Source organism: Rana temporaria, chromosome 2 (genome assembly GCF_905171775.1).
Source record: "Rana temporaria chromosome 2, aRanTem1.1, whole genome shotgun sequence".
NCBI lineage: Eukaryota > Metazoa > Chordata > Amphibia > Anura > Ranidae > Rana > Rana temporaria.
This window is the reverse complement of record NC_053490.1, coordinates 285,696,353-285,708,831: the sequence shown is the minus strand read 5'-3', so window position 1 is coordinate 285,708,831 and position 12,479 is coordinate 285,696,353. Positions and strand designations below refer to the sequence as shown.

Here is a 12,479-nt window from a genome sequence, read left to right as displayed (position 1 = left end):
TGGGCCACTTATTTGAATAATAGTATAAGATAATTCCGATGAGTGAGAACTTTGAGGCTAGGTTCAAACTAATGCGATGAGAGAAGTGCCACGATCTGTAAGCGTTTCCAACACTGCATTCCAATCGCACTGACCTTGAGATCCACAGCGGATGACAGTGCAATTATACTGACACCTCAAACACAGGTCACACACACACAGCAATGCCCACACCGAATTGCATGCTACAAAATGACCATGCGATCTGAATACAGTGCGGTGCCAAAATTGTTGCAGGCGCGTCTTTGGTGCGATTTGAGCCCATTCAAAATGAATGGGCTCAAAACACTCCACACTTAATCGCATGTAAACATGCAGTTCATGGTGTGAACCTGAGGGGTGAGGAGGAACATGTTTACTAGTGTGGACAATGTGATGGTGATTACAGAGGAAGTGAAGGATGTGAAAATTGTGGTCACTTGGTTGAGCAATTTACTAATAATTTTATAAGGCACAATACAATACTGGACTTTTTGCACATTCGTTTTTGGTGTAGCACTTTATATGTAAAAGTTTAAACTTTCTGAGCACTTTAAAATCTTTTGTTTGCGCACAAGCTGTTTTGATTTATGCACATGGCACTTTAAGAGATTAGTTAGAGATTTGATATGGGTTTCAGTCAGGGCTTTTTTTTCAGGTCTGTACTCTGTGTGCATCCCCCTTGAACTCTACACTCTGTATGTAATGCAATACTGGTATTTAATGCCCCTTTAAGACCCTCCTACTGTTTGTGAGGTGTGTGTGGGGGCAGAGGTTTTGGGGGGTTCGTGGTTGAGTTCCAGCACCTATTGTTTGAGAAAAAAAGCCCTGGTTTCAGTATATAACAACCTGATCGCTGTTCATGAAGTTAGAAAAAAGGATCAAACGGATAGTAAGGGACTGCGGACATGGTAAAAGAGATGATCAGAGACTGCAGACATAATACAGGAGTTGGTCAGAGACTGCAGACATGATGCAAGAGATGGTCAGAGATTGCAGACATAATACAAGAGTTGGCCAGAGACTGTGGACAAGGCACAAGAGATGGTAAGAAACTGCGAACATGGCACAAGAGATGGTCAGAGACTGTGGAAATGGTACAATAGATGGTCAGAGAGTGTGAACATAATACAAAAGGTAGTCAGAGACTGTGGGCATGATACAAGAGATGGAGACTGTGGAAATGTACAATAGATGGTCAGAGACTGCATACATGGCACATGAGATGGTCAGAGACTGCAGACATGATACAAGAGATGGTCAGAGACTGCGGACATGGTACATGAGATGGTCAGAGACTGCAGACATGATACAAGAGGTGGTCAGAGACTGCAGATATGGTACAAGAGATTGTCAGAGACTAAGGACATGATACAAGAGATGGTCAGAGACTGCAGACATAGTACAAGAGATGGTCAGAGACTGCAGATATAGTACAAGAGATGGTCAGAGACTGTAGACATAGTACAAGAGATGGGCAGAGACTGTGGACATGGTACAAAAGATGGTCAGAGACTGTTGACAGGATACAAGAGATGGTCAGAGAATGTGAACATGCTATAGGAGTTGTTGGAGACTGGGAACATGCTTCAGGATACACTGGATCCATATTACATAAGACTGCTAGAAATGACTGCTATAACAGGGCTTTAGGGAAACATATAATAGTGTCTGTATAGAGTGCCAAAGGGCCACATGTGCCCCCCCCCCCCAGGCTGCAGGGCACTGGGGCTTTAACTATTGTCTCATTAACAGATAACTCTTAAAGAGAAAATAAAAGACATCCTGATAAAGTAATTTGTTTATTAAGGTTTGTCACAAATGATACCTTAATAGAATTAAAAATACAGCAGATTTGCTATGTCACAGCAGTTCAACTATTTTATATATTGCACCTTTCATAACACTGTAATACTGCCAACAAAAACACAATACACTCCTCCTGTTACCATACATCTTTCTGGGCATAATGTGACTGTTAGAGAGGAAAAGAGATTCTTACCTCCTATGCAGAAGAACCAGAGGACGAGATAAAGTACACAGCAGTTCTATGAGCCAAGTGACAATATACAAGCAGAACACTTCCTTGTCTAGTCTGTCACAAAGATGAGCTGAGCATGCTCCTCTCTGACCAATAAGCTGCTTGTAACATTTTGAAACCATCTAGTGTTGACATACTAAAAGTACACTCTTCTACATTGAAATTCTGTATTAATGGAGTCAAGCATAAAGCTGTGAAATGAAAACAAATCCTTTTAATGGAAACATAGCATAACAATAATAATAATAATAATATGGTTAATATAATTAACACAAATGCATCACCAATATAAATATAGCTTGTTTCACTCTCCATCTTCTACCTTTCGTCAAAAATAATTAATTGAGCATTGCATGTGTTTATAAGTCTCTAAGCTGGCATAGGAACTGAGCTTGTGGACCAGATTCTCGTCCAGCGGCGTAATTTTGTGCGGGCGTAACGTATCCGATTTACGTTACGCCTCCGCAACTTAGACGGGCAAGTGCTGTATTCTCAAAGCACTTGCTCCGTAAGTTGCGGCGGCGTAGCGTAAATCGGCCGGCGTAAAATTTGGATCAGGGGGGGCGTGTTTTATGTAAATGTACTGTGACCCGACTTGATTGACGTTTCTCCCGAATGGCACATGTGCCGTCCATGGAATTTCCCAGTGTGCATTGCTCCAAAGTACGCTGCAAGGACGTCATTGGTTTCGACGTGAATGTAAATGACGTCCAGCCACATTCACGGACGACTTACGCAAACGACGTAACTTTTTCAAATTTCGATGTGGGAACGACGGCCATACTTAACATTGGTACGCCGCAGTAATGCCTCATATAGCAGGGGCAACATTATGCCGGGAAAAGTCTAACGTAAACGGCGTATTTTTTCTGCTTCGGCCGCGCGTATGTTCAGGAATTCGCGTATCTAGCTAATTTACATATTTTGACGCATAAATCAGCTTACACGCCCCTAGTGGCCAGCGTAAAAATGCAGTCGGATGTAATAGAAATCTATGCGTAACTGATTCTAAGAATCAGGCGCATAGATACGACGGCTCGGATTCGGACTTACGACGGCGTACATGGCGCTACGCCGTCGTAAGTCCTCTGAGAATCCGGGCCTGTGTTTCCAGATTCTGAAGGACTCGGCGTGGTTCCGTCCTCTCTACAGACTCAGGGGTTTACTAAAGTTCTCTAGTACTATACACCACATTGTATACACCATAGCGCCCAACTGTCCCTCATTTGGAGAGACCAAATCCCTCTGTCCCTGGCGCAACCTCAGTTGTCCCTCTTTTTTGGTCTGATGTGTACATCTCTATACAAATTGTACAGTTTTACTACCAAAAGTATTATTCTGCACTAAAGTCTTTCTCCAGCTTCTACATTTGTTATTTTGAAAAGCCAATACAAAGGAAAAATCGCGGTACAAAAAAGCACTTGTGTGGTTTAGCCAATCATTTGTTGTATATTCGATTTTTGTGGTTTGTGTAACCTGGGCTGTGTCAGGAACATGTCCTTTACATACACATAGCTCCCCAACTGTCCCTGATTTCGAGGGACTGTCCCTGATTTGGAACAAAGTCCCTCTGTCCCTCTTTCCTCCTCATTTGTCCCTCATTTTGATCTAATCTTTATAATTGTATATAAAATGCACTTTTTATCAAAAAGTGTTTCCCAGTGCTAAACCTTTCATCCGATCCACTGGAAAAGTGATTTCACAACACCTCAATAGAAATAAAAAAAATATATAAATCAATGTACATACAGACCAACATTGAATCAAAGCAAATAAAATATATCAATAAATGCCTCTGTAAACAAATTCCTCTGTGAAAAAGTTCAACAGTGTATCCCGTAACCAGGGCTGATCCGCCCTATAGGCTCACTATGCAAGGCGCTTAGGGCCCCGCAAAGCTGCGAAGGGCCCCCCAAATTACTAGAGGACCCGCCTGGTGAGAAGTCATTTTCGCCCCCTCACCCCGCTTCTCAACTCGCTGGCTGCATGGGAGAAGAGGTAAGAAGTCAGCACCCCCCGCTTCTCAATTTAATGTAAGATGTCATTTCCGACAGCAGAACACCCCCTCCCCCCGCTTCTCAACTTTTTTTAATGTGACATGTCACTGTCGTCAGCGCCCCCGCTTCTCTTTTTTAATGTGCCATGTCTTTTTGTTTAGGGCCCCAGGGAGGTCAGGATCGGCACTGTCCGTAACCAGTGTAAGAAAAACAATGAGCTAGATTTAGCATTGATTTACGTTGGCGTATCTATAGAAACGCCGCGTAAGTAGAAAGATGCGGCGTCGTATCTATGCGTGCCATTCTGGGAGCTAGATACGCCTGAATTACAGCTTCATCCGACCGACGTAAGTGTTAGTACGTCGTCGTATCTAGGGTGCATATTTACGCTGGCCGCTAGGGGCGATTCCGTAGATTTACGCGTAGAATATGTAAATGACCTAGATACGCCGATTCACAAACGTACTTGCGCCCGCTACACCGTTTATGTAAGGCTTACGTCCAGGGTAAAGTAATCTGTGCTATATGAGGCGCAGCCAATGTTAAGGTCTGGACGTCAGAACAGCCGTCGAATTTTACGTTGTTTACGTAAGTGGTACGTGAATGGGGCTGTTCGTAGGTTACGTTCACGTTGAAAGCATTGAGCCAACGTTTCTTAGGGAGTATATGCGACGTGACTTTGAGCATGCGCGCGCATGCGCCGTTCGTTCGTGAAAACATTTACATGGGGTCACGGCTAATTTGAATACAACACGCCCACTACCATCCACATTTAAATTAGGCGGGCTTACGCCTGCCTATTTACACTACGCCGGCGCAACGTACAGATCTTTGTGAATACTGGTCTGGGCGCCCTATTTTACGTTGGCATAGCGCATATGAGATGCGCTACGCCGGCCAAAATATACGCCGAGCTACGTGAATCTAGCTCAATGTGTCAATCTTCTATCAGATAAATTGCTTGCTCACCTCCTGTAAAAGATGAAAAAGCAACACGGGAGCCTTTAACCCTTTCTTGGGCCGGTAGCGAGGGTTAAAAGCGCCCTGCTGTCGGTCGAACAGCGTCGCTAACAGACCCCCGCCCCAGTGTGAAAGTACCCACATTTTAAAAACTACAGGCCAGTATTTTACACACTAAAGATCAATTACTTTTCTGGGCCCACTTTTTTCATCTTCAATTGAATGAGAAGTTTTAACCACTTGACCTCCAAAAGATTTACCCCCCTTCATGACCAGGCCACTTTTTGCACTGCATTATTTTAACTGAAAATATAGTGGTCATGCGACATTGTACCCAAATAAAATGTATGTCATTTTCAAATAGAGCTTTCTTTTGGTGGTATTTTATCACCTCTGCGTGATTTTTCTTTTTTCCCGCTATAAATAGAAACAGAGCGACGATTTTGAAAAACAAAACAACATTTTTTACTTTCTGCTATAAAACACATCCATTGAAAAATGTAAAAATCAAGGGCCAAATCTTCAAAGGAGATACGCAGGCGGAACTGCTGTTCAGCCTGCTTATCCCTGTGGCTATCTTTGGAAACGATCCTCAGAAGGATTTTTCCAAAGATAGTCAGAAGATCCGACATCTGTAATAGACTTACACTGTCGGATCTTAGGATGCAGTACCACATCCGCCGCTGGGGGCATTTCGAGTCGAAATGCCGCTTTGCGTATGCAAATGAGTACTTAGGCAGATCCACAAAGCTTTTTAGCTTTGTGTTTTCTGCGTAAGTTACGTTTTGCATGCGTAAAATTAGGGATGCTTTTACAAGGCCTAAACTGTTTAGACCTTGTAAAAACAAACCTTTTTTTCGATCGCCGCGTTTTTTTTTAAATTTCGAATTTTTTTTCCCAGCGCGTATTTTTTTTTTTACCCGACGCAACTTTATTGTCCCGTCGCGATCCACAAAGCCCGGCGTAAATTACGTTTGCGCGATGCACGTCGGGAAAAATGACGTCACACGCATGCGCCGAACGTCCGGCGCGGGAGCGCGCCTCATTTGAATAGGAATCGCCCCCTCGATCAGACGACCACCTTGCGACGGAGGCACTTAAGTTACACGGCGTGTAATTTCTAGGTAAGTGCTTTGTGGATCGGGCACTTAGGTAGAAATTTAACGCCTGTGTAACTTAACTGCTGAAAGTTAAGTTAGGCAGCTTTTTTGAGGATTTGGCCCCAAATGTTTGCATAAATTGAGGCCAATATGTATTCTGCTACATGTTTTTAATAAAAAAAAGATCCAATAAGCGTATATTGATTGGTTTATGCAGAAATTTAAGCAACTACAAACTACGAGATATACACTCGAATTTTTATTTATTTATTTTTATACTAGTAATGTTGGCAATCAGCAACTTATAGGGTGACTGTGATATTGCGACGACCAAACAGACACTAACTTACTCAGGGAGAATTATAACCCATTTCAGTTTATTTTTTTAATTTTTTTTGCCATCTGTGTCCCATAGGGGAGATTTCCCTTCACCTCCTGTCCCATAGACAAAACAGAAAGTGAGAGGAAACTCCTCCCAAGTAAGAGAATCCTGAGGTTTCACCAGGGTCACCAGAACTAGTGTCCCCATTGGAAGATTTATCTTGATGTCAGCCAAAAATGTGGTATATTCTTTTACTTTCGATGAGAATGGTAAACAGGATTAATAATAGGAGTGAATCTCCCTAATGAGGGCACAGACAGCAATAAAAACGGACAGGTGTTCTAATTCTTCTTCACTCTTTCCAAAACTATAAAACAATCACACTTTAACCGATTGCCGACCGCCGCACGCCGATGTATGTCGGCAGAATGGCATGGCTGCGCATATTGGCGTACAGGTATGTCCCCTTTAATATGCACAGCCGTGGGTCACGCGTGTGCCGCCATCGGCGCGCTCGCGACCGGGTCGGGTACTCCGTGACCGCGCCCGCAGGACCCGATCGCCACCAGTTTCCCGTGATTGGGTCTAAGAGCTGAAGAACGGGGATAGGTAAGTGTAAACAAACCTCTCCCCGTGCTTCCTAGTCAGACTGTCACTGATCGTCTGTTCCCTGTCATAGGGAACGACGATCAGTGATGTCACACGCCAAGCCAGGCCCCCACACAGTAAGAATCACTCCCTTAGGGCACACTTCACCCCTTAAGTGCACCCTACAGGTTAACCCCTTCACTGCCAGTGTAATTTTCACAGTAATCAGTGCATTTGTATAGCACTGATCGCTGTAAAAATTACAATGGTCCCAAAATAGTGTCAAAAGAGTCCGATGTGTCCGCCATAATGTTGCAGTCACAATAAAAATCACTGATCGCCGCCATTACTATTAAAAATAATAAAAATGCCATAAAACTATTAACTTTTTTGTAGACGCTATAACTTTTGCGCAAACCAATCAATAAACGCTTATTGCGATTTTTTTACCAAAAATATGTAGAAGAATATGTATTGGCCTAAACTCAGGAAAACATTTTTTTAATATATATTTTTTGGGGGATATTTATTATAGCAAAAAATAAAAAATATTGAATTTTTTTCAAAATTGTCGCTCTATTTTTGTTTATAGCGAAACAAATAAAAACGGCAGAGGTGATCAAATACCACCAAAAGAAAGCTATATTTGTGGGAAAAAAAGGACGTCAATTTTTTTTTGGAGCCATGTTGCACGACCGCGCAATTATCAGTTAAAGCGACGCAGTTCTGAATCGCAAAAAGGGGCCAGGTTCTTTAGCAACAAAATGGTCCGGGGCTTAAGTGGTTAATAAAAATCGACATAGAAACATTAATTACATTTTTTATTTAAACTGTAAAATTCTGGTATCTGCTTTGCATTTGATATGTACTGTAATGCCGCATACACACGATCGGTTCGTCTGATGAAAACGGTCTGATGGACCGTTTTCATCAGACGAACCTATCGTGTGTGGGCCCCATCGGTTTTTTATCCATCAGTGAAAAAACTAGGAACTTGTTTTAAAATGATCTGATGGTTAAAAAAACGATCGTCTGTGGACACGTCGGTTAAAAATCCACGCATGCTCAGAATCAAGTCGACGCATGCTTGGAAGCATTGAACTTCATTTTTCTCAGCACGTTGTTGTGTTTTACGTCACCGCGTTCTGACACGATCGTTTTTTTAACTGATGGTGTGTAGGCACGACTGATCATCAGTCAGCTTCATCGGATATCTGATGAAAAAATCCATCAGACCGTTTTCATCGGATGAACCGATCATGTGTACAGGCCATAAGGGTTTTTTGGAATATACAGATTTATTTATAAGAGGATCAGTTGTTCGGGATGCACCACTTCCCTATTTTCCCCCCAAAAAATCACTATATTAGAGCCTTTTTTACAATATACTGTAAAGAGGGTACATATGACAGGAGTGGTGAAGAAAGGACTATATTTAAATGCAATTACAAAAGTTCTGCATGTACAATTAAGCAGACCAGTTTCACAATGTCTTCCTTTTTTTACAGGAAGTTAGCGCCAAATGTCTGTTGAAATACTTTTGCAATAAAGAGTGATGTAAGATCTGTAATTATAATGCCGTCAGAGAAGTTATACATAATTATATGTTATTGTTATATATCATTTAGATTTAAAGTAAAAAACATATAATTTAGCAACTATTATTTCTTGCTTGTCATGAAAGTAGCGCTTTCCCAGAACAGCGTCATAACTCTATTCAGAAAGATTATATTTAGAGAGAGAAGTACACTATGGGGTCTATTTATGAAAGAGTCACCAGCAAATGTGCCAGTAAATCTTCCATAACAAATCACCCTTGTAATGTTTACCTGACATTTTATTCCCACATTGTCTCTACCTATATACAGTATGAAAAACAAGGCTTTTTTTCTCACAGAGAAGGTTCAGGTACTCCCTCCTACGGAGTCACCTATGTCTCCGCCCCTACCCACGTCTGAGGACTGTCCCTTGGTTCCACCTCCTACTTATTGCCCCTTTTAGAGAATTCTAAAGCAAGTATCATTTTGTGGTGTTAAAGTGCTTGTATACCCAAATAATAATAAGGCTTACCCGTAGGTAAAATCAATAGGCCGGATTCAGGTAGGGGCGCGCATTGTTACGGCGGCGCTGCGTATCGTATTTATGCTACGCCCCCGTAAGTCAGAGAGGCAAGTACTGTATTCACAAAGTACTTGCCTCCTAACTTACGGCGGCGTAGCGCAAATGGAGCCGGCGTAAGCGCGCCTAATTCAAATTAGGATGAGGGGGGGTGTTTTATGTTAATGGAGGGTGACCCGACGTGATTGACGTTTTTTACGAACGGCGCATGCACCGTCCGTGTACATATCCCAGTGTGCATTGCTCCAAAGTACGCCGCAAGGACGTATTGGTTTCGACGTGAACGTAAATTACGTCCAGCCCTATTCACGGACGACATACGCAAAGTACGTAAAATTTTCAAATTTCGACACGGGAAGGACGGCCATACTTAACATTGACTAGTCCAGCTATTTGATGGAATAACTTTACGCCTGAAAACACCTTACGTAAACGGCGTATCTTTACTGCGACGGGCGCACGTACGTTCGTGAATAGGCGTATCTAGTCATTTACATATTCTACGCCGAACTCAACAGAAGCGCCACCTAGCGGCCAGCCTAAATATTGCACCCTAAGATACGTTGGCGCAGGCTGTCGTATCTTAGCTAGGCTTAAGTGTATCTCAGTTTGAGAATACACTTAAACTTACGACGGCACAGATTCAGAGTTACGTCGGCGTATCTACTGATACGCCGGCGTAACTCTTTCTGAATCTGGCCAAATATCTCCTAAACCTGTACGGTTTAGGAGATATTCCCTTTGCATGCAGCCGCTGAAATCAACGGTGCATGCGTTTTGAATGCCCGGCTGAAGGTCCAGTGGATGCTGCTTGACCTTGCCGGGGGGGGAGAAAACTTCCGTGTGCATGTGCAGGAGTGACATCATCGCGGATCCGGCCACTCACAGTGCCGGAGCCCGGAACCTGGAAGACACGCCGAGCGCAAGATGTCAGCTTCCTCGGCGTGGATCGGGCTCCGATACGGGGGCTTCGTTCAAGGTAAGTATTTCATAATGAGCTAGTATGCGCCCCTTATTCATTTATTTTTTGTGACATCAGCACACTACACAATATTAGCAGCAATCACCATTAATTATCTTTATTTTTTTGGTTTACATAAATTTTTTTGGTTCACCTTTATTCACATCAGCGCGTTAGTAATCTTTACACATATAAATGGACAAATTACTGACGTTTGAAGTTTTAACTTCCAACCAGTAATTTCACAGTAAATAGATAAACAATAAATTATTACCGTATTTTTCGCTCCATAAGACACACCCTTTCCTCCCCAAAAAATTGCGTCTTATGGAGCGAATATTGTTAGAATAGTAGGGCCAGGGGCACAGCTGCGATGGCCGGCTGCCAACTAGCTGTCGCATGCTGATGCTGTTGCATTCTGGGCATTGTAGTCCGATCCATGCACGCTTAAAGCGGATGTAAACCCTCCATACACCCAGTGAAGTAAACAGCCTCAGATGAAACACAGAGATGAACTAAATCTCCCTACACAGGTTTTATGGGCCAGATCCACAAAAGAGATACGACGGAGTAACTGCTATTACTCCATCGTATCCCTTGTCCTAACTTTGGAACTGATCCACAGAAGCAGTTTTCCAAAGTTAGGCAGAAGATCCGGCATGTGTAATTGAATTACACTGCCGAATCTTAGGATGCAGTACCGCATCCGCCGCTGGGGGCATTTCGAGTCGAAATGCCGCTTCTAGTATGCAAATTAGCACTTAGGGCGATCCACAAAGCTTTTCAGCTTCGTTTTTTCGCCGTAAGTTTTAGTTTGCAAGTGTAAAACTAGGGCTGGTGTTACAAAGTGTAAAGTTAGTAACACCATGTAAAAGCCCATTCAAGCGACGGCATTTGGTATGCATTCCTGAGGGCGAACTCCATGCCAATTTGTAAAATCAAAACCGGCATGGGTTCCCCCCCAGGAGCATACCAGGCCCTTAGGTCTGGTATGTGTTGTAAGGAGACCCCCCCCCTACGCCGAAAAATCGACGTAGGGGGTCCCCCTACAATCCATCATGCTCCGATCATGCTCCGGTAGGTACCCACGTGGTGGGTGCACGTGGGTAGGCACCCACCACGTGGGTACCTGCCGGAGCACGATGGGACGGTGAGGCCTATATAAATGGGATGCAAGGCGCGCTTCCATCATTGCAGTGACAAGAGGCGACGTGTCAACATCGGAAGAGGGGAGAAGAACAGAAGAGAAGAAGGTGACGTCACAGAAGACCGCGCTGGCTGCCTGTTAGTAATTGAGCTAACACACGAAGATAGCAGGCAGCCAGCGCTGAAGAAGAAGGCACCGGACAGCTGCAGAAGAACCGGGGTGCGCCGAGTCAACAGCGGAGAGCGGCGAAGATAGAAGAAGACCCCCGGAGAGCGGAGAAGACCCCCCCGGAGAGCGGAAGAAGAAGCCCCCCCCGGAGAGAGGAGAAGACCCCCGGAGAGCGGAAGAAGAAGCCCCCCCTGGTATTAGAGCTAATAAAGAAGACAGGGGGGGCCTCCGGAGCAGACTAATAAATTATTTTAAAAACCCTTGTGTTGTGTGTTTAATAACTTTAACTTTTTGCCTCCAGGTGAATGGGTAGGGGTACGATGTACCCCATATCCATTCACTTAGGGTGGGGGGCCGGTATCTGGGGGCCCCCTTATTTGAGGGCACTCCCAGATTCCGATAAGCCCCCCGCCCGCAGACCCCGACAACCAACGGCAAGGGTTGTCGGGAAGAGGTCCTGTCCTCATCAACATGGGGACAGGGTGCTCTGGGGTGGGGGGGCCCGCAGTGCGCCCCCCTGCCCCAGAGCAACCAACCCCCCATGTTGAGGGCATGCGGCCTGGTACGGCTCAGGAGGGGGGGGGGGGCGCTCGCTCGTCCCCACTCCCTTTCCTGACCGGCCGGGTAGCGTGCCTTGGATACGGGTCTGGTATGGATTGTAGGGGGACCCCCTACGTCGATTTTTTGGCGTAGGGGGGGTCTCCTTACAACCCATACCAGACCTAAGGGCCTGGTATGCTCCTGGGGGGGGAACCCATGCCGGTTTTTTCTTTGAAAATTGGCATGGAGTTCTCCCTCAGGAATGCATGCCGAGCGACGCTGTCAAATTTTTTTTTTTTTCCCGACGCAACTTTTTTAAGCCGGCGCGATCCACAAAACTCGGCATAACGTAACTTTGCGCATGCGCAGTTCGGCCGGCACGGGAGCGCGCCTCATTTAAATGGGACTCGCCCCATTTGAATAGGAACGCCTTGCGCCGGCCGGATTTAAGTTACACAGCCTGAAATTTCTAGGTAAGTGCTTTGTGGATCGGGCACTTAGGTAGAAATTTTAAGGCAG

The 12,479-nt window shown here is 44.5% G+C and overlaps 1 protein-coding gene across 2 annotated transcripts in view; it reads right to left on the bottom strand.

Annotated features, from left to right (window-relative positions):
• LOC120926886 (cytochrome P450 4F22) overlaps positions 1-2,123 on the bottom strand; it is a 91,291-nt gene extending 89,168 nt beyond the window's left edge. For both annotated transcript variants that reach the window (XM_040337179.1, XM_040337180.1), the window contains exon 1: positions 2,021-2,123. The gene's annotated coding sequence lies outside the window, so the exon portion shown is untranslated. The remainder of the gene's footprint in view (positions 1-2,020) is intronic.
• Between the last annotated feature and the right edge of the window lie 10,356 nt (positions 2,124-12,479).